The sequence below is a fragment of the Lutra lutra genome, chromosome 9 (assembly GCF_902655055.1).
Source record: "Lutra lutra chromosome 9, mLutLut1.2, whole genome shotgun sequence".
Taxonomy (NCBI): domain Eukaryota; kingdom Metazoa; phylum Chordata; class Mammalia; order Carnivora; family Mustelidae; genus Lutra; species Lutra lutra.
The window spans coordinates 19,870,921-19,896,211 of record NC_062286.1 but is presented as its reverse complement, the minus strand read 5'-3'; the positions used below and the strand labels follow the sequence as shown (position 1 = coordinate 19,896,211).

Below are 25,291 nucleotides of genomic sequence, written 5' to 3'. Positions count from 1 at the left end.
GAAGTGTTGGTCTTCAGGCCGGTGAATGGACAGATGGGAGTGGAGATGAGGAAGGGTCTGCCTGTGAGTTGAAAGGTCCACAGCCCCTGGGGCCCAGGCACACTGCCAGCTAGTAACAGTTCGTTGTGATTCAGTTAGAGCCTGAATCCCCCGCGGCCCCGGCAGAGTCCTCATCCAGAGAAACCTGTTAGGGTGTTGGCTTCCCGCCACTGCCGCACCTCCTGGCGCAGTCTGTAGGCCTGTGGGGCGATGGGTGGGCAGACACACAACCCTGATTGTGGTGAGGGGTACAGGGAGTCCTCAGTGCACGTTCCCACAGGGGGGCCCTCTGGCCCTCAGCTTTAGGTGCTGTGGCCTCCCCCCTCGGCAGAGTGAATCCACAAGCTCAGCACAGGACCTGGGGCAGGGTGCGGGGGGGCACTTCTGCACCAGCAGGCTTCAAGATCACCTGTCCCCAGTGGGCTTTTTGTTCAGGTCCCAGCTCCTGGGGCATGCCGGCTGCACCGTGGCCTGGTCCTAAGACCTCTGTCACTCAGTCTTGCCTCCCTCCACCCTACAGCGGGCACACTTGGACACCAGGCATCCATCCCCTAACAGGAAGAACACAGTCTGGGTCTGGGATCCAACGTTTCTGGAAGCCCTCCCCACCCACAGCGGCTGCTCCTGGTCAAGGCCACCATCAGAAAGCCGGCCCTGTGGTTCCCCTTCCACAAAGCCCGACAGCCACCCGCGGCGATGGGTGCATCTTGTTCACCTGCGCACGGATGGCCTGGGTGAGGCCTGCCGAGGGCCCTCAGCCCGTGAAGTGTCACCTCTGTGAGGCTCCCAGGAAGGGGCTGGCCCTTTGGAAGAAGGCATATGTGCCTGGGGCTGCCGAGGAAAGGGCACGCAGAGAGGAAGTGGGGAGCGTGCCCGGCGGGGCTGGGGAGCAACTCTGGGACAGGGCAGGAGTGGAGGTGCAGTGTCGGCCGAGGGAGTCTGCCCGAGCGCCTTTCCTGCTGAATGAGCTACTGGCCGGGCCAGCACTCAGAACCAGACTCAGGAGTGCGGGGAACGAGGCCTCCCCGCTTGGGGACCTCAGTGGGTTCCCCTCTTGCCTTGATGGCTGGTCAGCATCTGTCCTACTTTTATCATCGCCTGGGCAGCCATCTGGGTTCACCCTTTGTCACCCACCTCCCCTGGGCGCCCACACAGAGGAGGGGGACAAAGGACGGGAAAACAGAGCAGCAGGGTGGAATGAGGGACCTGAGAAGGACCAGGGAGGGGAGTGAAGAGGAAGGAAAGGGTGGGAAGGGGGCAGAGGTCCGGTGAGGGAAGGAGCTTTTCTCTCTGGGATGCAGCAGGCAGGATAGCAGGTGGAGATAGGTGGGAGAGCAGATTATCACTCCTGAGCCCCAGGCTTAGGGGATCTCATTCCTGTCCTGTCGTTGCCACAGCTTGCCCCCACATTTTACCCTGAGTCCCCAGTGGAAAGTGGTGTTTCATACGCCTTCCTGCCTTCCTTCGGGATTGGGATTCCCACCCCCTAGCGCGGCCCTTGGCCCAGAAGTCTGAGGCCTTATCTCGCCTGCCCTCCCTCCTCTCCGCCTCCCACCCTGCCCCCAGCAGTTTATAGAGTTGCAGCCTCAAAAGGGGTGATGGAATTTTCCTGGGGGTTGTCTCATTCAAGGAGTCTCTTATCTTCTTGCCTTGGGCCATTACTGGAGAATGGAGGGGAGTTAGATTGGGGTCATTGGGAGGCCTCTGGAGCCAGACTTTGGAAACCATGGGGTTTAAAGCTGGGTGGAGTTGGGGAGGCCCTGTTTAACATTTCTGTTTACTGAGGCCCCTACCCTGACCTGCCACAGCCCCCCTCACTTAGCTGCTAACTGGTCTTTGCCTGCCCCCATTTATGACAGAGATTGGGTCTTTGCTCACCTGCATTTTCTTTCAAGGGGGGAACAGCTCCCTGGACAAGGTCATTCTCTAGGTGTATTGTGCACACAGAACTACCTTCAAAAAGGCTCAGCACACCCAGGCACACCCAAGACAGGAACTCACTTCGATCGGGGACCTGGAGCAACTCCGAAACCACAACCCTGAGGCCCCGGGTCTACAGAGGACTGTCAGGGCGCTGGGAAGAGATACAGAGTGGAACTCTGCCTCGAGAAACCAGCCAGCAGAGCCGCTTGAAGACATCTAGGAGGGAGTTAATGAAGGAAAATACTAGGACAGAAAAAATAGCGAGATAATTACACACATAATCAATTGTAGCTGTTCTGTAAGTGCATGAAACGTGGGGCTCACTGATGTCACCGGCTGATGAGAACCAGGTGAGCTTCGGGAGAGAGAGCTTTGCTCGAAAGAGAAGGGAGCGAAAGTACGTTAAATGCCTGTGGGGCACCAGGTGCGTCCACACAAGTGGACCTGACTTAGTGTTGTGCACTGGACAGAGCTGTGACAGAACCATCATCAGTTCGGAGAGCAAGGCTCAGAGAGGTCCGGTAACCTGCCCAAGATCACACGATCCTATCTGTCTGCTCGACTGGGATGCAGCTGCACTTCCCACCGTGTCAGCCTGCTGAAATGGCAGAATTTTGGCACCATTTCAAGGAAGAGGAAGAGTATTCCAACTTGGGAGGAGGAGGAGCAGGGAGATGGCTCTGGGAAGAAAGTCAAGTATTGAACCAGTGGACTTAACCAGAGCCTGGTTTGCCTACTGGGAAAATCACACGGGAGAGAGAGTCCCCCAGATTCGCCGATATATATGCACGTTTAATCTTCATCAAGAAAGTGTCTCTCATTCCTCATTTCACGCCTCCTCTGGGCGGACCTTTCTCCCACGCGCCGCAATCAGCGCGAACCCAGCCAGTACACGCCTGACACTTGAGTTCGTCACCCCCCCCCCCCCCGTGAGGGCCCCTGGAGCCCCAGCCCGGCCAGAGGAGAAGGCGGAGACAGCGCAGACCCGCACAGATGTGGTGCGCACGTGTCACGGCCCCGTCCTCAGCACAGGGACTTAGTCCCCACTCCTCTCCCCGGGAGCTCCTAGCACCGTTGTCCCTGGGCCACAGATGAGGCCACTGGCACGAGGAAAGCGTGAGGCCCAGGGACACAGGGGTAACGAGGAGCAGGACTCGAACCCAGGACTCGAATCCGGGCAAGCTGTCTCCCGAACATCTCCCAGCCACCGTGCTCTGTCTCTCCAGCTGAGAGTGACTGAGCCAGACGTCTGTGCCCGACACTGGGACGTCCTTTCCACGTATTCTCTCACGTGGGGAAGGAGGTAAAGACTCAGTCTCCAGTCAAGCCGCGTGGTCTTCCCCTCGAATTCACTCTGCCTCGCAGGCTCGGCACACACGGGGCCCATGTTAACATCGGGGGCTCCTTGGCCTCCCCCTGACTTCGTAGGGCAGGACTAGAAGGTTCTCCATCCAGCCCTCCTACAGAAGGGACTTGCAGGATCCATCCACAGCCCCTGGGGATGGGAGGAGGAGGAAAAGGGGGCCAAATCCCTGATAGACCTGGTGGGGGCGGTGGGGGGATAGGAATCAACAGGAATTTAATCATTAGCCCCATGGAGGGATGTGCCAGCCTTTCAGGCTTCCTTCTGTCTATACGCATCACGGCAACTGGCCCTGCCGGTCAGGATCGCCCTGGACCTAAATGGCGGGGTGCTGGAGGCCATCCGTGAGAACAGACTCACTGCTCTACCCCTCGCTTTGCAGCCTGGTCTCAGGCTAAGTGAGATTTCACCCCACCTTCTGCCTAAGCCACATTACAATGCGTGCTCATTAACTGACCAGGATGCTTCTAATCCCCGGGCTCTCCCAGCCATGGAGGGAGGGGCCCTTCCCTACCCCACCCCTCCGCCCCAGGGAGGTCTGTCGGGAGCTGTCATCCAGTGACTTGAACTAACCTGGCAAGCGCAGGGGATCCCTCTCCCCTCTGCTGCTTTTTATTTTTTAATTAATCTAATTCTCATTTTAAGTAAGCTCTATGCCCAGCATGGGACTTGAACCCATGACCATGAGATCAAGGTCACATGCTCCACCGGCTGAGCCAGCCAGGTGCCCCTTTCTGCTTCTTTTAAGTTGCTGGCAAAATCAGAGGGGTCAATGGGTACATAGTGCATTAGAAACAGTTCTTAATTTCCCACCCCCACGTAGTTGTGTGTGTACAATGTTATCTCTTCCCCCAAGGTGGGAGGGCGTATAGGTATAAAGGCGATCATAGTACAAGGTGATGCTTGTTAATCACCACACACTGGGGTGCTAGAAATTTCCCTGGGGAATCAGGGAAGGAGGACGATGATGGGAGAAGATGGAAAAAAGCAGAAACCCTCGTGTCTCTTATTACGTGAACTCATTCCTTCACTTGCTCACGCAGCCCGTCCAAGGCTGCTTTTAGAGAGAGTTCCAGTGAGTTCTTCTACTGTTTCCTCTGCTTGTTAGGTCTTAAATATGCCTGGTCAGCTCCTTCAGCGTCTTCAGTTTTGAAAAACACATACTAAAAGCTATTTTTGAAGCAAACCCTTCCTCTTGGGATAAAACTTGCCTTCACTGGCTCTTGCCTTTGAAGCCACGCGTCCCCTGCCCCGAGCCAGCGCACCTCCTCTGAGGTCTCCTTCAGGCTGGAGGCCTGTGGGCTGGCGGTGGGCCTCAGCTGTTTCCAATTAAAGCCCTCGGGCTGAGGCCGAGTGGATGGCTTTAGCGAATTGACTTTCTGAAGGGTCAGTCTTATTCTGGGCCAGCATGTCGAAAGAAAATCAGCTCAACCCAAAACACATACAAAGCAAATAAATACATCTGTTTGCAGATTTACCTTAGAAGTACAAGGGCAAAGCGAGTTGCTGAGGGCCCCTGGAGTTTCCAGGGTCAGGGGGAATCTGTTTGAGCTTCCCCAACGTAGCAGGTGAAGACACGACACCCCAAACCAGGGTCCTGGCCCCGGCGTGGTTAAGACTGGGCTCAGGTCTGGAATGACCCGTGCCGCCTCCCCTCCTTGGGCCCAGGACTGGGGCAGAGGACCGAGAAGGCATGCAACATCCCCTCTTCATCCTTACCCCCCGCAGATGCCAGGCTGGACCCAGGGCCTCACTAGGACCTGGGCATCAGAGGAAAGGGTGAGGCTCACTCCTCAGCCCGGCACTGGGCTGACTCCTCGCTCACCCTGACCCTGCTCCAGCCCCAGTCTCGTTGGTCCGCTTGGGCCTCTGAGGAAGGAGCGCCTTGAGGAGCAGGACACTTCAGGGGATGGGCCCTCATCCTTTGGGCCAAAGACCTAGATGCTCTGCTTGCTGTTTGGGGTCTCAGTTGGACGGTGTAAACAGAGAATGTCTTCAAGTCACTTCCTTTGGGCCAAGAGGTGTTTTTAAAAACAATCTATTAGCTTGCAAATGGTGAAACATCAGAAGATTTCACAGAAAAATCCAGGTTTACAGCTTCTCTGGAAAAGTGAGACTATCTGGCTCCTCCGGTCCCACAAGGCCCCGCCCCCCCACGGTAACAATGCTCCAAAGACCCTTCCTTCTTACCAGCCACGCCCCCTGTCCTGGGCAGCTGCTCCCGAGGCTGCTCCGGGGGATGCCAGGGGCCTGGAACTGACTGGCTCTTTCCTGCTGTGTGGGGGTGTCCTTGCGTCCTCTGGAGCCCCAGCCACAAAGCACCCACCCTTCCACTCCTACCTCCTCACCTTACCCAAGCCACAGCCCAGAAGGGCTTCCCTCTGGTCCCAAGGAGAAGAACGCACCCTTTTAATAAGAGCCAAGACAACTGCATTTCTGGGGAGCTCAGACTTGTGGGAAAGCATCTACACCCACTGTTATGCCAGCCCTCCCTTACCAGGCAGACCCAGAGCGCTGGGCCGGAAAAGCCAGAGAGGGGCCTCGCCACTGAGTCAGAGACAGTCCCCCTTTGCCCCGGTCAGCTGCTGCCACTGTGCCTTCAGCCGCCATCACTCTGGGGGAACTCCACTGGCAAAAGCCCCACACTCCCAATCTATATGTGGACCACACTCATCCGCCGCTGATGTAACATTTGCATAGGTAAATGCCAAACTGCCAGACATGACTTTGGGCCACCCCATGGCGATGGTGGCCCAGTAGTGACTGTCCAGGACTGCCCTGGGCTATTAGCAGGAAGGTGGGAGGTAGTTTTAGAGAAACACGCAACTGAGGAAGAGAGTATGAAGAGAGACTCTTCAATGTCGTCACAGTCAGGAAGTCGTAACCATCCAGCCCAGAAGCTTACCTCCCCGCAAACGTTTACGCTTTGTGTCTACGTTCATTCAACACATGCGACCTTGAACCTTGGAGCTTTTTAACATGGTTTCCTCTTGCTTTCCTGAATGAACTGTAAGCTCCCCAAGGGGCAGGGATGGTGACCTCTTTCTTCAAGTCTTTTCAGGAAATACTACATTCTCCAACGTTCCTAGTGACTAAAATGAGTGCTGATGGACAAATACCTAAAGTGAAAATGATTTAATAAATATAGATGGATATAATGTAGCGAAATTTCTGCCCATCAATCAAGAAATGAAATGAAATGCTTAGATAGTATTTGAAGAAACTTTACAAATAGTATTGTTATCTTGTTTTCAAAAAGAAGATTTATTCATTTGACAGAGAGAGAGAGAGAGGGAGCACAGGCAGAGGAAGCAGCAGAGGGAGAGGAAGAAGCAGGCTCTCTGGTAAGCAGGGAGCCCGATGTGGGCCTCGATCTCACAACCCTGACATCATGACTTAAGTGGAAGTCAAGAGTCAGATGCTTAACCAACTGAGCTACCCAGGTGCCCCTTTTCTTGCTCTTTATTAAAAAAAAAAAAAAAAATCAGGTGCCTAGGTGGCTCAGTCAGTTAGGCGTCTGACTTCGGCTCAGGTCATGACCCCGGGGTCCTGGGATCAAGTCCCATGTCGGGCTCCCTGCTCACTGGGGAGTCTGCTTCTCCTTCTGCCCTTCCTCTCACTCGTTCTCTCAATCTCTCTCTCTCAAATAAATCTTAAAAAAAATCCATCTCTCATCACGTGTCTTCCTGAACAGCCTCGTCCAGCCCACTGCCGCTCCCGGCCCAAAGCTAGAGGGGTGAAGCTAGGTGTGCTCTCCTAAAGCAGCCAGGGGACCTCCTGAGGACCCCACGGGAGCCGGCGCCTGGCTGGAGTTGCTTCCTAGGGAGGCAGCAGGCCGTCCAGTTTGCCGGGCCCACAGGAAATAACGTTTCTTTCTGTGGCAGGGACCACCATGGATGTTCCCACTTAGGAATGAACACCCGGAAGGGGTATAGACCTCCCCAGACTCACCAGTCAACTAGAAGCATTGGAGAAGGAGCAGGAAGTGAGTCCCTCGGGCAGACTGGGTGCTGATTCTGAGCAAGCAAATGGCCAACGTATGGGGACCCAGGGTAGACATTTACCTGGAAATGAAACCCAAGTTAGAACCAAATTGTTGCGTAGACTCTTCCTAACTAATATGGGTAAAAGACTGCTTTTCAGCGCAGTTAATGACTGTGTAGTTGAAGATGATGCGAGAAGTGTCCATCTGTAGAAAAACTTGGAGAGGCTAACGGGGCTGGTAAGGACCACATCGAGCGGCAGAGGGGATCTGGTGTCCTCTCACTGCCTGGGACAGGCAGGCTGCCTGTGGTCCCCAGCCGACCCCTGGTCACCCAGCTCTCAATCCAGCAGCTCTCAGTCCGGGCAGCCCATGTGCCTCCCCTTCCACTCTGCTCACGCCCCCGCCCCTGCTCCCCGCCCACCTCCCCCACCCCGCCAGCTCATCCGTCCATGGAAGTGACCCCGGCCCAGCTCCTGAAGGTCTTCAAATGCGTGAGTCCTGCCCTCTGCTCCGATTTGGTCCCAAGTCATCCAGGCCTGTTGGGGCACCTCAGGCTGCCCTGGGCTTCTTCCCCTATGACCTCCCCATACCTGGCCTTACTTTACCCTATGGAATCTCCTCTCTTTTCTCTCTCTGGGAGCCTGCCCCCTGCATGACCCCCTCACTAAGGTTCCTCCTTCTGGCCGGTCTTTCCTCCCAAATGCCTTCACTGGTAAGGGTCCTGCCCTCTTCTCTGAGCTGGTCCCCTCCTCTCTCAGAGGCCCTGATGAGGTCCTCTTCCTGGAGAAGCCTTCTCTGGGTTCTCTGCCCTCCACCTTGTTTTCTAGGGCAGCGGTAGGGAAGAGAGGAACAAACGTGGGCTTGCAGGGGTAGGGCAGACAGACCTGCATCTGAATCCTCATGTGGTTCGTTTCTAGGGTGTGACCTCAGACGGGTCATGCCTTATTCTCCGCTTCTATAAAATGAGGATCATTTCAACCTACATGGTTATTATAAAAATTATGTTAAAAGTCTGGGTTAGGGGTGCCTGGGTGGCTCTGTCATTAAACTTCTGCCTTCGGCTCGAGTCATGATCCCAGGGTCCTGGAATCGATCCCCGCATCGGGCTCCCTGCTTGACGGGAAGCCTGCTTCTCCCTCTCCCACTCCCCCTGCTTGTGTTCCCTCCCTCGCTGTCTCTCTCTGTCAAATAAATAAATAAAATCTTTTAAAAAAAATTTTAAAAAGTCTGGGATAGCACTCAGCACATAGCAAATGATCAATAGCCTTTCCTTTCCTTCCTTCCTCCGACACTAAGTGCTCCGCCCGCTTGACATGGCAGGCCCTGCCCTTCCAGAGCCTTAGCCTTGGGGAGGCGCCAGATGGCTCACAGTCACCCCAGTGGTGTCTCCCAGAGCCAGCGAGAGCCGCAAGGGCTTGGGGCCCCAGTTCATCTCCCCCGAACAGACCCGGGAGGGGACTTCAGGTCGGAGGGTGGGGTTCGGAGGGCTGAGCTGAATGAACCTCTGTTCCTCGTGCTGCCTCCCATCACAGGAAGAACCACTTCCGGCGCGGAGGCTGCTCCGGGAATGCCAGGTAAGGACCAGGACGGGTTGGGGAGGACCAGCTCACAGACACCCGCCCCCCACCACAACGTACCTACACACCCCTCTCTGGTGAGCAGCGGCCCCCTTGGTGGGTAAGGCCGACGTTTCAAGCCTCTGGAACACCAACCTTCTCTCAGGGCAAAGAGACCTCTTAGAACAATTTATCCTCTGATGGCGATCCCTGCCCTGCACGCTCCGCATTACATGAAAGGAGGTTTCTCTACAGACCAGGAAGAATCTGCTTCGTTCGTCCATTTAACAAATATTCATAGAGTGCCTACTAGGGACCAGACATATTCCAGGCCCCGGGGGTACAGCAGAGAACAACCAGGTGCCTTCCCTCTGGAAGCCACACAGTTGTGTCATGCCAGGAGGTGGGGGGCCGGGGGCAAGCGCCGTGAACATTTAGAGAGGACACGGCGGGGAGGGCAGCGTGTGAACTCGCCAGTGTTCTCCGTCTCTGCCCCTAGTTGCGGGAGGAATTGGCCACTTTTTAGGGGAACTAAGAGAAAACACAATTACACTGGGCTGACCATTGGTCTGCTAGGCATGCAGGGGAGGACAAACTCTTTCCCTGGCAGCTTATGACCCTCTGGGTCGTGTCCCACCGTTGCTGGCCACCCAGACCAGACGCTCCCAGCAACTAACCCAGCCTCAGACTAGAGCCTTCCTGCCTCCTTTCCGCCTCCTTCTTCCCTCCGAAGCCCACGCTCCGTCTCACAGCGGGGCTGCTTGTTTGGATGCTTGCTCTGCCGGTCCTTCATTGGTTACCTTCTCCAGGGACAAAGTTTACAGTCCCCCCTATCATATCTGTTCCCAGAATACAGCTTTCTACCTGGAGCAAGAAAAGAGTATTCTGGAAGTTACACACTTTCCAGGGCTTTCCTCCACACCAGGAAAGCCAAGCAGCCCACCTTGGCTGCCTGAGGTTCTCTCCCAAACCACCTCACATCTCCTTCTACTCCTGCCTGGCTTCCTCATCTTCACAAGGGAGCCCAGGTCTTCTAGAATGTGATCAGTTACGCTTTGGTATCCTGCTCTTCGGGGGGAGGGGCTCTGTTGCTTGCCCTCAGTACTACACTTCCTCAAATCTCCAAGCTTCTCTCTCAAAGCACTAGCCACTTCTCATGTATTGCCCCCGAAGGAGTGTTTTGTTTCGTGTTGCTTTAATTTGCCATGGATGTGATTGCTAAATCGCAGTCTGTGAGCTCCTTGAGGGCAGGTGCCAGGTCTGTTTCCCTCATGTTGACTCCACAAAACCCCGCCCAATGCCCGGCAGATAGTAGAAGCCTAACTGGTGTCAAACGCACCAATAAAATATATCTAAGATAGGAGTGTATTGGTAATACTAAGGAAACATGAAAAAGGAAGGTCTGAGTGGTAGACCCTGAGTCTTCGCTCCCTTGTAAATAAACCATGTATTTGTTATAAATAGGTCTGACCAAGGATTTTCCCTGATGTGCAAATTTATGAGGTGTCTCATAATGAGTATGAAAAATGGAAACTCAGTTTTAGCTGTAAAGAAAAAAATCACACACACACACACACGCGCGCGCGCGCGCTCTCTCTCTCTCTCTCTCTCTCTCTCTCTCTTCCTTCCTTTCGCCCCTCCCTAAAACCTGCTCTCGATACGAAAAGAAAGCGAGACCGAGCCCAACCAACCAGAAGTCAGCTTTTCTAAGGCCCCGCCCGCCACAGGGGGTGACAGACAACTTGCGCCGCACCAGCCCAGCGCCACCTGGAGGTCGACGAGTGCAAGTGCGGCGCCTGCCGAGAGGGTTCTTTGCCCAGACCCGGCCCGGTCTCTGTGGCCCATAGAGACGCTGGCCTCTGGTCCCCACGGCCACTCCACCACACCCACCCCAAGTCATACCACATAGGGGGCCACTGAGGAGTCTCCATCAGGCAGAAACCTCTGAGGAGCTGTCACCAGTGGTGTTTATCTCGTTTACTCAAGTGGCTTTTCACAACTCTCCCCTACTTGGTGGTAAATTATCCCTGCTTGACCAGAAGAATGGATTTGAAGAGGAAAAGTGAGTGAGAGAAGTAACACAACAGTGGTTCTAAATGCTTCAGTTGCATCTGTTTGGGACCCAACCTCCATTAACCAGATGGATGTTTGGGGGGGGGGGGGGTCCCTGGTCCATAGTCAGTGGGACAGGGGTTTGGGGACCCCTGCCCCGCCGTCATTCCCTGTGCCCCCCACACCTCCACCTAGTTGTCTGGAGAGCCCAGGCTGCTGGCACTGCACCCGGACCCGCAGCTCCTCCTCTCTGAACGGGCCTGACTAGGTGACTATCAACTCTGCTCTCCCTCACCTGGTCAGAGCTAAAATAATCACCATTCATTTCATATTCCTTATTGCTGATTGTTTTTTATTATTTATTTATTTATTCATTTATTTGCAAAGTTTATTTATGTAAGTAATCTCTACACCCGACGTGGGCTCAAACTCACGACCCCAAGATCAAGAGTTGCGTGCTCCTCCAACCGCTTATTCCTAATTTGAAAGAAGGTCTGAGGAGTCTAACTGCAGGACACGGAAGACTTGTTTAGCTCAAGGTGGGTTTTACCCTTGTGTCATTCAGTGGCCCTCAGGATAACTCCTTGGTGCTTCCTGCCCTCCTCTGCAGGAAGAATTTGTTCTAGAAGGAGGACAGCCCAACATTTGGGAAGTCCAGATGCTCTCAGGTCCCCTCAGTGTGGGGAAGGTCCAGGAGGGTGAAAGTGTGGGGAAGAGGAATTTTTATTTTATTGAGCACCTGCTATGTGTCATGTTAGATTTCTGACCAGAACAGTAAAGTCCTCACAAAAGCCCAAGAAATTTGTTTTTAAAAACATATTTATCGGGGCGCCTGGGTGGCTCAGTGGATTAAGCCTCTGCCTTCGGCTCAGGTCATGATCCCGGGGTCCTGGGATCGAGCCCCATGTCGGGCTCTCTGCTCAGCGGGGAGCCTGCTTCTCCTTCTCTGCCAACGTGTGATCTCTTTCTCACCCTCTCTCTCTCTCTCTCTCTGTCAAATAAATAAATAAAATCTTTGATTTAAAAAAAAGAAAAGAAAAGAAAGTAAGAGGGTAACTAGAAGAAAAATTAAAAAAAAAACCATATTTATCATTTGAATATCACGTATTTATACCAGCAAGAATATCCCTTCAGACTCTTCTTCTACCTCCTGGCCCTGCTTTTCTTGCCTGTGGCCAAAAAAAGTGGGGCAGAATGGACAGGCTATGGTATGCCACCAAAATCACCTGAGAAGGGAGATGAGATCCTGGTCTGATTAGTAGTAGAGGAATTGTGAGAGCTGGAAAATAAGGATCTGGGCCTTTGCCAGGTGGGCAAGGAAGAAGCTCGAGGATTCTGAAGAACCTGGCTCTGGAAACTCCAAGATGATGTGTCCAGTCAAGGAGGAGTGACAGGGCAATTCCATGAGCCCTGCTCACGGGGGGCTGCTGGGAAGGGAGGGTCTGCTGAGTCAGGGCTCCATGGGGGTTGGCTAGGGAGCCCCTTTGTCCAAGACCACCATAGTGGTGAGGGAAGACTGGCTTCCTGGGAACCCAAGTTTGCCCTTGCAGAGCCAACAGCCAACCCAGGACCTAAGACTGGATGGCCATTCCCGTCAATCCCTAGGCTGGTCCCTAGGCATCACAGTAAATAAAGGAGTCTGTGCTGGGGCTAAATAGAGGCAGGCACTGCTGGGACCCCCGAGAAGTACCAAAGCTTAGCTTTTCCCTCTCTGGTATTGCCTAACCCCTGGCCTCTATATCTCCTCCTCATTCCAATTTCCTCCTGGCTTCTTTGTTGCCAGGAACATGCTAACCCCATTTTTGGTCAGGAAAATGGGCTCCCATGGTCCAGATTCTCCTTTCCTCTCTCCCAAGCCTCTTTCCCCATCTCTACTTCTCTCCTGCCTGCCCATGGCCCCAGGGTCACACGTCACATTCAGCACCTGGGAATTCATTAATTGTGGACTCAAAGGAGTGTCTGGTCTCCAAGTCAAGAAATTTCAAGATGTCTAGGGCTAGGCAGGTTTTCTGAATGCTCCTTGGATGCTGGGAACCTGGATCCCAGGTTTGGGGAGGGGGTGTGGGGTACTGTAGGGGCAGGGCTAGGGTGAGGAGAGGCAAGAACCCCACACGTGGCATAGCCACAGGTGAGCCAGCGAGCTGGGTCCACAGCCTTGGCCACCCTCCTGAGCTCTGAGCAGCCCGGGTCCCTCTGGGAAACTCCATGAGAGCACCTAGGAGGCCCGCCCTGGTCCCGCTGGCCACTGACTTACTTGTCAAGAGACCTCTCTGGGCCTCGTGGCTTCAGCCTTCACACTGGCATTAACGGTCTCTGGCCCGAGTGTCTTCAGGTTTGTGATTAGGGTCTAAGGAGAGCTCAGTTGGAAAGCCATGGTAAACATTAGGTCTTATTGAGGGAATTTTCCGTGTTCCTCTCTGGCCTTCTGAGACGAGGGACAGGAAGAAGTGGAAAGTCAATTCATAAAGCTACTGTCAGTGCACCTGAAACTAGTGTCACCCTGCATGACCATCAGACGGCGATGGAAGAATGTCAGACTCACATTAGCAGCAAACAACAAGCGTCGTCTGCTGACCATTGTGGCACTCCTGCTGTGTGTCAGGCTCTGCACTGGGACACTCAGCACTAGCTCATTGAATTCTCCCAACAAGCCCAGGTGTGGGGTAGCGCCCCCCACCTCCAAGGTTACTCCCAAGTTCACGGCGTCTGGGGAGTGGCCAGGCCAGCGATCAATCACATCCACATCTGGAAGCGAAGGCCCCGCCCTTCACAGCAACACGGTCCTGGGACTAGAGCTCTGGTGAGCCAGACCCCCCTGGCCCAGGGAACCGCCTTCCTGGGAGTCTGACCTGAGTTCCCTGCTCTCCGAAGCTCCCTGGGTGAGTCCCATGGGAAACGTGGACTTCGCTGGGCCACCACCCCCTCCTTTGTTTATGAGGAGGTTTCCTCTCCACATGTCCTGCCCGGTGTTCTAGGGGTCATTTTTAGCATCCCCGCCCTGGTCCTCTGTTTGGTTGGAAAAGGAACAGACGTGCAGAAGAGGGGCAGGCCTGGGGGGCTGGGGGGATTCCGAGTCCTAAAGCCGTGGAGCACCCCGGGTGCAGGCTGGACTCAGCCACCCTGGGTGGGGGTGGAGCAGTGGAGCCTGTTGCCGAGCCCACGTTTCAGAGAACTCATGTCTTCCCTGGTCCAAGCGCAAGTAAGAGGCCGACTTTGGGTTAACCCAAATCTCTTAACCCCTAGACCAGGCTTCTCTTGGAGCAGAGGAGGAAGGACAAGGGAGAGGGTGTCTGCAGGGCTAGGGTCCTTCCTAAAAGGCCAAGAGAGAAGCCATGTCCTTGTCCTTGCCTGCTTCCGGAGGCTGCCCACAGCCCTTGGCTCGTGGCCCCTTCCTCCTCTTTCAAAGCCAGCAGCAGTGGGTCATGTCCTTCCCACACCTTGACCCTGTGAAGCTGACTCTCAGTCTCCTCCACTCCTTCGAAGGCCCCCTGTGATTTACACCGAACCCCCTCACCCTAGGGACCATCTCCAGCTGGGCTGATGAGCCACTTTAACTCCCCTTTCCATGGGGCCTAACATGTTCACAGGTTCCAGGGATTGGGATGTGGACGTCTTTGGGGGTCATTATTCTGGCTGCCATATGGCCCTTCTCCCAAAGGCAGCTTCCCCCAAATCACATTTCCTGCACCTCCGGCCCATGGACTGTGATCTGCATCCGGGGCTCTCTCCCACGCACCTCTCGGGAAAGACTGTGTCCAGCCCCAGCCTTGTCCCTGGAGGGTTTCCCCTCCGTTCCATTTCTGGCTTCATGTGTTCCCCTGCAAGTGTCGCCAGGGGGTGCCAGCTCCTGGTGGGAAGGCCCTGGTTCCCCCCTTCTCAGCACCTCCCTGTGTTTCTGTGTGTGTCCCTCCCCAAGTGGACCCCTGGGCTCTGGGCTGAAGGAGGGATGGAGGGACAGGAAGATGGACCCAGGTTGCTGGCCAGGCTCAGCAGGGGAAGGGGACAGGTGCTCGCTGTATCTGCAGATAGGACAGGTGCTCGCTGCCGGTGTGTCAGCTGGCAGGCTGCCCATCCTGGGGTGTGCAAAGGACTACGGAATCCATTCCTGTCCTCCCAGCTCCGTGCCTCATCGGACAAATGGCACTGGTTTCAGGTGGGGAAATGGAGATGGGGGCCAGGTCTCGCCTGCTTGTGTGGCCCTGCTCTGCCTGGGGGTGGAGAGGGTAGAGGAAGCAGACTGGGCAGGCAGCTGCGCTGGGGTCTTCTGGGAACTGGAGTGGAGGCTGTGAGTTTGTCCATGTCCCCTGGCAGGCTGGGGGCAGCTGGGAACTGGGTACCACTGCTGGCCTCCCTCCCTTCTGTCCCCTGCCCCTTGCACTCTCAGGACACGGTCCTCGCAGGGGGCCACCTGGGGCTGTCTTGGGGCGAATGCAGCCCCCTTGTCTTTGCTTCCTGTAGCAGGCAGCCGAAATGGGTTCCTGGGATTCAGACCCTTGTATTTTCCCTTCCCCTTGAGTGTGGGCTGGTCCTGGTGACTTGCCGTCCGCAAAGGGAGCAGAACCAAAGCTTCTAAGATGCTGATACAAAAGTCTGTGACTTCTCTCCTGCCTGAACACGGTCTTCCTCTCTCAGGCTTGTCAGTCTGATGAAGGCAGCTGCCATCTTGTGAGCCGCCCCGTGGAGAGGCCACACAGCAGGGAACCGAGGGCCACGTAAAATCTGTGAGATAATCAATATTGCTGTTTAAGCACCGAGGTTTGGGTTAATTTGTTACGCAGTGATAGGTAACAGATACAGCCCTTTGTCCTTGACCCCGTTGCCCCACCAGCCTTTGTCCTTGGCCTTTGTTTACTCATCTGGTTCTCCCCTTGCCTTCCTGAGCCTCCTTCTCTCTCCTTTGTCGTCTTCTCTTCCACCGCAGGCTGAGGTCTACCCCGGTACCTCTGGTCTCCACGCACCGCAGGGAGCGCCCGTCTACCACAGCTTTGGTGACATGTGAGGACCGTTTCTACAGCGCTGTTCCTCCAGCAATACCCCCCGCTTTCCATCAGCTCATCTGCACTCAGCTCCGTTTCTCCTCCGGCCCCCGAATATATATCTTATCTGGATGTTACTATAACAACCCAAACCAGTGACTACGTCCCTTCCCGTCATCTCTGTTTCCAGTCAGCCATAGATGCTCCTTTGGAAGGAGGCTGACAGTTTGCCATACCCCCTGCCAGAGCTCAGCACAGATCTCCTTGCCTCTGAGCTTCCTCCCTCCAAACGCGATCCCCGAGACATCAGACCATCAATCACTCTCGAGCCTCTACGTGCTTTCCCACTGAACTTGCTGGATGTGTCCCACCCACATCCCCACGTGACTGTAGCGGCTGGACCTGGGTCTGCATGCTGGTTCTGCCATATTCTGCCCGTGTGCCAGTGGGTTCATCTCTCTGGCCTCGGGTTTCTAAACTGAAGCTAGAAACTGGAAAGGCCCCAGATGTCCTTCAACAGGTGCATGGTTAAACTGTGGCACATCTGTACTATGGAATTCCACCAGCAATTAAAAAAAAAAAAAAAAAAGGTACTATTGACACACGCAGCAACCTAGATATATCTCCAGAGACTTATGTTGGGTTAAAAAAAAAAAAAATCCCAAAAGTCTGACTCCCATTCATATAACATCACTGAAATGAGAAAACTGTAGAAATGGAGAACGGGTTCATATTGCCCAGGACTGGGGAGAAGCACAGGGGAGGTGGGCATGACTGTAAAAGGGGATGGAAGTGTTCTGTACCTTGACCGCATCGATGTCAATATCCTGATCATGATAGGACATTTAAGTGTTGAGACAATTTATCACGGGGTGGGGGGGTGCGGCTGGTAAAGGGTACAGACGATTTCTCCGTAGTTCTTACAACTGCACGTGAATCTAAACTTATCTCCAGAAAGGAGCGCCTGGCTGGCTCAGTCGGTAGAGCTGGTAGATACTGTTGTTGGCATCGGTGTGACTCTTGATCTCAGAGTTGCGAGTTCAAGCCCCATGTTGGGCATAGAGCTTACTTTAAAAACAAATGATCTCCAAAAAAGTTTAATTAAGAAGATACCTCTTTTACTGAGTTGCATAGACCTGAAAGCCTGGAAGGTACATTACTAATAAAAAAAATATGAATGAAAAAAATCACTGCTTTTTCCTCCTGAAAACGTTTGTATCTGACAGAAAACCACAGGCTTCCAGTCTTTTATCTTGACACTGAATTACATGCCTATAGAGAGCCAGGTGGGCTGTGGGCTTGCTCAGGTGTGCTCCTGACTGAGCCCATGAGACCCAATTCAGCAGGTGGCAGCTCCTTTCCTCTTCTCTCTGGAGGAGCAAGGAAAGGAAGTGGGGGAAGGACTTGGGTGAGGGGAGGCTGCCGCAGAGTCAGGAAAGTTCCATAAGGCAGGGTCACTGAGACTGAGGGCGCGGGCCAGCAGCAGACGGACAGAGTTTGAGGGGGAGTGATGCTCGACATCACGGTCTTGCCCTCCCTGTGCCTTCCTGAATATTTCCCTCTCAGCCCGGATGCCCTCACCTACCGAATCCCAACCAGCTTTCAGCTCTGGCTCAGGTCTATTTCCTCAGACACCCACATCCCAGCCTTGATCCCTTCTCGTTTGAGGTCCACAATTTACGTTTTTATTTTTATTTTTAGAGAGAGAGAGAAGGGTGGGGGGACGGGCAGAGGGAGAGGGAGAGACAGAGAATCCGCAAGCCCACTCCCCTCTGAGCGTGCAGCCCGACGTGGGGCTCGATCCCATGACCCTGAGATCATGACCTGAGCTGAAACCAAGAGTTGGACACTTAACTGACTGAGCCACCCAGACACAACTGAGCTCCACAATTTAGCTCAGGATTCACTGGCTAACATTGGTCCGAATTGTGTAAGGTTTAAGCCTCACAGACAGAAAGCATTGCACTGGGCTCCTCGACACAATGCTCGGCATAGAAGACACAGAACCAAAATAATTGTTGGCTCATATCACAGTCAAAGGCAGGCCCCCCCTTGATTTACAGAGAGGTCATAAAAATCAAGAAGAAAGAGATTCACAGCCTGATAGAAAAAGGGTCAAAAATAAGTGGATAGTTTTCAGTTTATAAATGCGAATGGCCCTTAAACCTATGAAAAGATGGTCAACCTCCTCAAAATGAAAGAAACGCAAAGCAAAATGTGTGGTGAGAGATCACAGCTCACCTATCAGATGGGCAAACGTCCCAGAGTTTAACAACACTCTCAACCGGCAACATACTTTTCCGCACAGACTCGTGGTGGGAAGGCAGAACTACCCCTGGGGGCAATTTTTAAAAACTTTTTATTTAAAAGCAATCTTAAACTTACAGAAAAGATGCAAATACAGTAAAAGAACTTCATTTTCTCTAAACTTTTAAAAAGATTGTATGTATGTATGTATAAAAGTATGTATGTATGTATGTATGTATGTATGTATGTATGTATTTAGAGAGCATGAGTGGGGGAAGGAGCAGAGAGGAAGAAAAAATCCCAAGCAGACTCAGGCGGGGCTCAAGCTCATGTTCTTGAGATCATGACCCTGAGATCATGACTTGAGTCAAAATCAAGAGTCAGATGCTTAACCAACTGAGACCCCCAGGTGCCCTTCTCTAAACTTTTTATGACTGTGTCAACACAATGCCCAGTCACTTCCAGGAAACTTTAGTATTGTATATATTTCTTTCCAGTAAGGACGTTCTCTTTCACAATTACAGCAAAACATCAAAATCAGGGAAGTAACATTACTTTACATTACATTACTACCATCCACCCTCAGACTCCATTCAACTTTCTCCTATTGTCCCAGTAACGTCCTTTAGAGAGAAAAGATTTGATCCAGAATCACATACTTAACTGTCATGTGTTAAGTTTCCTTTGATCAGGAACAGTCCCTCAATCTGTCACTGACTTTCATGACCTTGATAGTCTTGAAAAGTACAGTTCGGTTATTTTGTAGAATATCCCTTGTTAGGGTGCCTGAGTGGCTCAGTTGATTAAACGTCTGCCTTCAGCTCAGGTCATGATCCCAGTGTCCTGGGATGGAGCCCTGCATCGAGCCCCGCATTGGGCTCCTTGCTCGGTGGAGAGCCTGCTTCTCCCTCACCCTCTGCCTGCTGCACTGCCTACTTGTGATCTCTCTCTCTGTGTCAAGTAAATAAATAAAATCTTAAAAAAAAAAAAAAGAATATCCTTTGTTTTGGGTTTGCTATGGGTTGGTGTTTGTGTCCTCTCAAAATTCATATTTTGAAACCTGATGCCCAAGGTCATGGTTTGAGGAGGTAGGGCTTTGGAAGGCTCTGCCCTCATGATTAAGATTAATGCCCATATAAAGAAGATCCCAGGGCTCTAGCTTGTCCCTGCCACCAAGGGAGGACACAGAGAAAAGATGGCTGTCCATGAACCAGGAAGTCCTCATGGAACATCGAATCCACTGGTGTGGTGTCACAGACCCCAGAACTGTGAGAAGTGAATGTTTGTGGTTTATAAGCCACCAGCCTCTGACATCTTGTGAGCAGCCCAATGGATTAAGAGAGGGTTTGTCTGATGTCTCCTCAAGAGTGGATTCAGGTGATGCATCTTGGGCTGTGATATCATAGAAACGGTGCCGTGCTGTTGCCATGGCATCCTGCCTGCTGGCACGCCATTTCAGTGTGGCTCATTATGGATGGTGTTAACTTCAATCACCTGATGGAAGGAATGTGTTTCAGGTTTTCCCATTGTAGAGTCACTCTTCTTCCCTTTGCAATTAGTCAGTATTTTGTTGGGAAGTATTTTGAGACTACGTTCCTCATTAAACTTGCAATTTATTCATTTATTTATAGCAGTGTGGACTCATAGATTCCTATTTTATTCAGTGGGTTGTAATCTCTTAGAATCATCTTGATTCTGATGCTCAAATTTCCCCATAGTTTGCCAGTGGGAGACCCTCCCCGGCACCCCATCACTCTTTGAGCACTTCCTTACTTTCCAGTGTGACATGTTCTGGGCTCATCTTGCTCCTTGCTTGACCCCACTCTGGCATCTGCCATTCCTCCAAAAAGGCTCAGCTCCTCTTAGTCAAGAATGGTATTTAGAAACTAAGATCTGGGCATGAGGTGTGCTCACTGCTGTGGAGGTTTCATCGCTCTCCGTGGACAGAAAAAGGGAATCCATCTGTAGAGACACAGACAGATATGTATATATGTATATATGTATATACACACACATATATTTTATATCTACATTTTTTATCTGTCAAAGCGCAGTGTGCGGCTCATGCTGGAGAGAGAGGTAGAGGCCGAGGGGTCTCATAGGGGAAAGGGGAGGTTCATGACCATTGCTGTGGGAGTGGCCCACCCAGCCCTTTGGGCCTCAGGCAGGGGGCAGGGGTGGGGGCAGTTTGCTGGTCCTTGGAGTTCCCAGAGAATGAGCTGACGGGCTTTACGGAATTGATATCAAATCTCCAGACCCAGGAACGGCTCAAGCTTCCCGAGGAAGCCTTGGGAAGACATGACCGTGCCACTAAGAAGCTGACCGTCTCCAAAGGAGACCTCTTTCCCGTCGGGCCTCAGCGCAGCGGTGGAAGACTGTGAACCAATTCCTGGACCCACCATGGAGAAGTGAGCCCTGGCAGCCCAGCCAGCAGGGTGTGGTGGCGGCCACAGGCTGCCAGCCCCTGGAAGGTCTTCCCCTTCTCCTCGAGTGCGAAGAAGATGATACCCTGTTTTCTTTCTGCCATCACAGAGTTGGTGTTTGGGGTGGTTGCATTTATAATTAGCCACCGTTAAAGAGAAGAAGCCACATCCACCTCATTGAGAGAAACGCACATTACTCAGAGATCCTGATTTTAGAGCTGGTCATGACTTGGATCATCTTCCTTTGGGAAGGAGATCAAATGCATTTTTAGTTGTAGATGGCGTGGGTTCTTCATTTTAGTAAGAACATCTTAAAATATCTTTTTTATTGAGGTGAAATTCCCATAACATTAATCATGCAAAAACGTACCATTCAGTGGCGGGTAGCACATTTGCAATGGGGGGCAACCACCATCTCCATCAGGTACGCCGAGCGTTTCAAAAGCACGTCCACGAGGAAAAAAGGTGCGCGTGGATGCTGGGTAGCCATGCGGGGACGTGCCGTGTGTCTGCCCAGCAGCCCTTGCTCTGGCGGACAACTCTTCTCTTATTCCATGGGGTTCTGGCTGGATCTGTCTTGGGCCAGAGTCACCTCCCACATTCACTTACGGGGATGGACGTGTGACTCATGCTGTCCTACTGGGTGTAGAACCGGGGTCATAGTGGGCTTGTGACCAAGGCCAGAACAACTGAAGTGACCCTTGGAACTTTTCTGCTGGGCATGGCCCCTTGAGTGAGGGTGACAATGAAAAACAAAACAGAATAGTTATGGGGCTCAGACCCTGAGGCTCAATGCAGGGGTGGGCTCGTTGCTAAAGGACGTGGAGTTTCATGTCCTAGAAGCTTTAGGGCACTTCCTGAGGGGAAAGAAAACAATGTTCTTCCACTGGGACTCTAAACCGGGAGAAGGTGCGCCTGAGACTGCCGTCCACCATCTTGGAGTCTGTTTCAAGGAGGAGAGAAAGGCCAACACAATGGGAAGCAGACAAGAGTGATGGAGACCATGAACTCGGGAGCTAGCGTTTGAGTCCTTGGATCTACCTAATCCTGAATCTCCAACCCAGGGCTTCCCAATGATCTAAACTCTAAACTGCTGAATCCCTTTGTTGAAAATCTAGTTTAGGCTGGGATTCTGTCCCATGTGACTGAGAGTCTTGACGAATATAACAAGCCACATGGAAGGTAGGTGGAAGTATCACCATTTGGTAGAGATGAAGAACTTACGTGGAGAGTGGTCCGTGATGCAGCTCTCCTGGTGGGTGTGACGAGCTGTGGATATTAAGATGACCCAAGTGGTGAGTCACTGTGGGGTTTACATCACCCAGCGGGATGTTAGGTGAGCAAGGTCTGGACATCAGGGAGGGCTGCAGCAGAGGCAGGCAGGTGGAATGGTTTCAGAAGCCAACTGATGGAGAGGACAGAAGGTCTAGCAGAGTGCGGGGGCCAAGGGTAGAGTCTCATCTGAGTCAGAAGTGTGGGAACTGAGCCTTCCGCTGAGTCCCCGGTGGACGATGTTAGAGGAACATGCTGTCGGGGAAGGAGTTGAAGGGGCCCCTGTGGCAATCACGGGTGCTAAATATGTCTGGTTGTCCCTGCTTTGAGTTCCTCGGTAGTGTTTACTTCCTGGATCCTATACCAGAATGGAGCTGCATGGCTGGTTCCGGCCAACGAGGGACGAATGGCTGTGTCAGTGTGATACCCTCCAGGGCTCTCCTTGCCAGGCCGGCTCTTCAGTCAGCCAGGGGCCCAGAATATTTCACGAGCTCTACCCCTCTGCAGACTTGCCACAGATACATAGCAGGAGCAGAAGAAACTTTATGGTTTTTTATAGTAGATTCAATAGATTTAATTTACAGCTGTGCCATGCTTTTTTTTTTTTTTTTTTTGGTGGTAAAATAGGTGTAACATAAAATTGCCATCTTAACCATTTTTAAGTGTAGAGTTCCGAGGCAGTAAGTACGCTCACATATTGTGCAACCCTCACCAACATCCACCTCCAGAGCTCTTTTTGTCTTTCCCAACTGTACCCACTGTAAGCTCTGTACCCACTAAACACGAACTTCCCACTCTTCACACCCACCCCCCACCCCCCAGTCCCTGGCAGCTACTCTTCTCCTTTGTCTCTATGAATTCGACTACGCTATGTACCTTGCGTAGGTGGAATCACACAATATTCGTCCTCTTGTGGCTGACTTATTTCGCTTAGCAGAATGTCTTCAAGGTTGATCCATGTTACAGCAGCTTTCAGAATTTCCTTCCCTTTTAAGGCTGAATAATATTCCACTGTATGTGTATGCCACATTTCGTTTTTCTGTTCGTCTACTCACGGACATCTGGGTTGTCTCCACCTTTTGGCTATTGCGAATAATACTGCTGTGAACACTGGTGTACAAAAAGCAGCCCATGAGAGTCTCTGATTTTGGTTCCTTCGGGTCTATACATGGAAGTGGAATTACAGGGTCGTATGGTAATTCTATATGTAATTTTTGTGAGGAACCACCATACTGTTTTCCATAGAACTTTCATGATTTTAAGTCACGAAAACTTGGGAATGTTTGCTATTGCGGGACAACCTAGCATAGCCTGACTGACACTGCCCCTTGCTCCGAAGCGTCTAGGAGCACCCAGGATTCTGGTTAGGCCACAGGGGAATGGACAGAAGGAAGGGGGTGCAGGAGAACAGAGGCTAAATCAATCGGAGCCTCGTCAGAGCCGGGTTCTGGAACCAACCCTGAAGCCACATGGTTGCCTCTCACTGGACACAAAACCCCTCTAACATAGTCACCTTGGGCCTCTTGACCTCAGCAGCACAGATATCCAAGATCACACACACTATGACCTCCAATGACTTCCTCATAAATAGTTCTACTCAGTAGAAACTTCCATTTGCCCTTCTTGATCCTGAGCATTTCAGCTTGTGGAGAGCAGCTGTAACGTCTTAAAAGTGCGATGTGGTGATTTTGGGGTCAGATGAAGCGCGCTTTGGAATCCTGGTTCTGCGATTTCCCCAACTGGGTGGTTTTGACTAAGCCTCAGTTTCTTCATTTGTAGAGGGAGGATAATATAAACTACCACATAAGTTTGGCAAGGACTAAGGGAAATGTGCCAAGTCCGGTGCCTGGCGCACAGGAGGCACCCAGGAAACAGGCGCTGCTATTTGGGAGCAATATTATATAAGCCCTTGAGGAAGGGAGAGGTACGGCGCCATCTTTCTAAACGCGGTCTTCCCCTTGGCCATGTTTTAGAGTATCTGCGGATGCCCAGCTTGACGTGGAGAGCAAAGCAGCAGGGAGCCTGCCGTGCTCGCATTCATTCAACAGATGCTTACTGAGAACCTACTGGACGCCAAGTGCCAAGCTACAGTTGTGGCTCTTGTCCTCATGGGAGAAACAGCACGAGTCTCTGAGCAGGGCCTGTCATCAGAAGCATGGGGTGACCCCTTGAGTGAGGGTGACACTGAAAAAGGCAAGGACGATTGTGTCGAGAGTGGCCTCTGACCTTGAGGCTAGGGAGTGGGGAAGACTGGAGGATCTGGGAGCATTAGTGAGCTTCTGGCAGGAAACCCTCTTGGATGAAAGTTGGGCACTGTGTCACAGTTAGGTAACTGTTCCTGTGCCCTCAAAGCCGGTGGGGGAAGAATGGAAAAGTAGGACTGGTGTCAGCTGTGAGGGCCTCAGTGCGGGTCTCCGGGAGCCCCCCCCCTTGCCCACAAGCGGGATGGTGGGTGCCGGGGGAAGGGAGCCCTCAGCGTCCTGGGTCAGAGAGCTCAGGGCACTGTCATATAGCTGAAGGGAGTGGACTGGGGGTTCACAGTAGGAGAGGTTGGTGGAGGCACAGGCGGAAGTGGAGAGCTGGGCTGGGGGGCGGCGGTCAGGGGGTCCAGCACCAAGCCCTAGAGATAGCAGTCGGTAAACTGATGAGCAGAGGTTGGCTATGCTGACAGGAGTAGACAGAGATGCCCCAAGTCAGAAACCTGGAGCCCGGAGAACTCTCTGGGAAATGAGAACAACCCCCGCGGGAGAGGGGTGAGTAAGCGCGAGGGTGGAGTGTAGGTGTGCACAGGATCTCCGAGCTGGAAGGGATCTTCAATGTCATTTAGTTCAACCTCCCACCCCATGAAGTCTTTCAGTCTTCCACTGTCCAATTGAGGGCACTCAACTCTACTTGGACACTTCAAGGTACGGGGAGCTCACCCCCTATAAGGGGATTCATCCTGTAGAGGTGCCCGAGCCTCCAGGACGGCCCGGACGGACCTGGCGCCTCGACCTTGGCCCTGTTGAGTGGGCTGGCCTCCGCTCGGCCGCACCTGGCGGGGGTGGCGGGTCGGGTGGGGATTGCGGTGCGGATGGGCCGCCGCTGCTGTCCCTAGCCCCAGTGCTGAGGCAGGCAGAGTGCAGTGGGCTCTGGTGGAGGTCGGGAGAACTGCAGGGTGAAGGCCGCCGGGGGCTCCGCGGGCTGCTGGGGGGAGGCACTTGACACCGGCCGGGGGAGAGGAGGGGCCGCTGTCCCTGCGGCCAGTGCTGGATGCGGGGACCCAGAGAAGAGGCAGCGCCAGGTAGCAGGGCGCCCCGCGGGGGCGTGGGGTTCGGGGTGGGAGGGCTGCAGCAAGGCCCCCGGCGGAGTGGCCCGGAGCGCGGCCGCGGCGGGGTGCCCAGGCCCAGCGCAGGGTCGGGGCCATGCGGGGTCCGGCCCTCTGTCTCGCAGCGTGCGGAGACCCCCCGGCGGGG

The 25,291-nt window shown here is 53.2% G+C and overlaps 1 protein-coding gene across 1 annotated transcript in view; it reads left to right on the top strand.

Annotated features, from left to right (window-relative positions):
* Positions 1–24,982: 24,982 nt before the first annotated feature.
* The window catches only part of DNMT3A (DNA methyltransferase 3 alpha), a 98,386-nt gene continuing 98,077 nt past the window's right edge, over positions 24,983–25,291 (top strand). The window contains exon 1 of the mRNA XM_047744104.1: positions 24,983–25,119. The gene's annotated coding sequence lies outside the window, so the exon portion shown is untranslated. The remainder of the gene's footprint in view (positions 25,120–25,291) is intronic.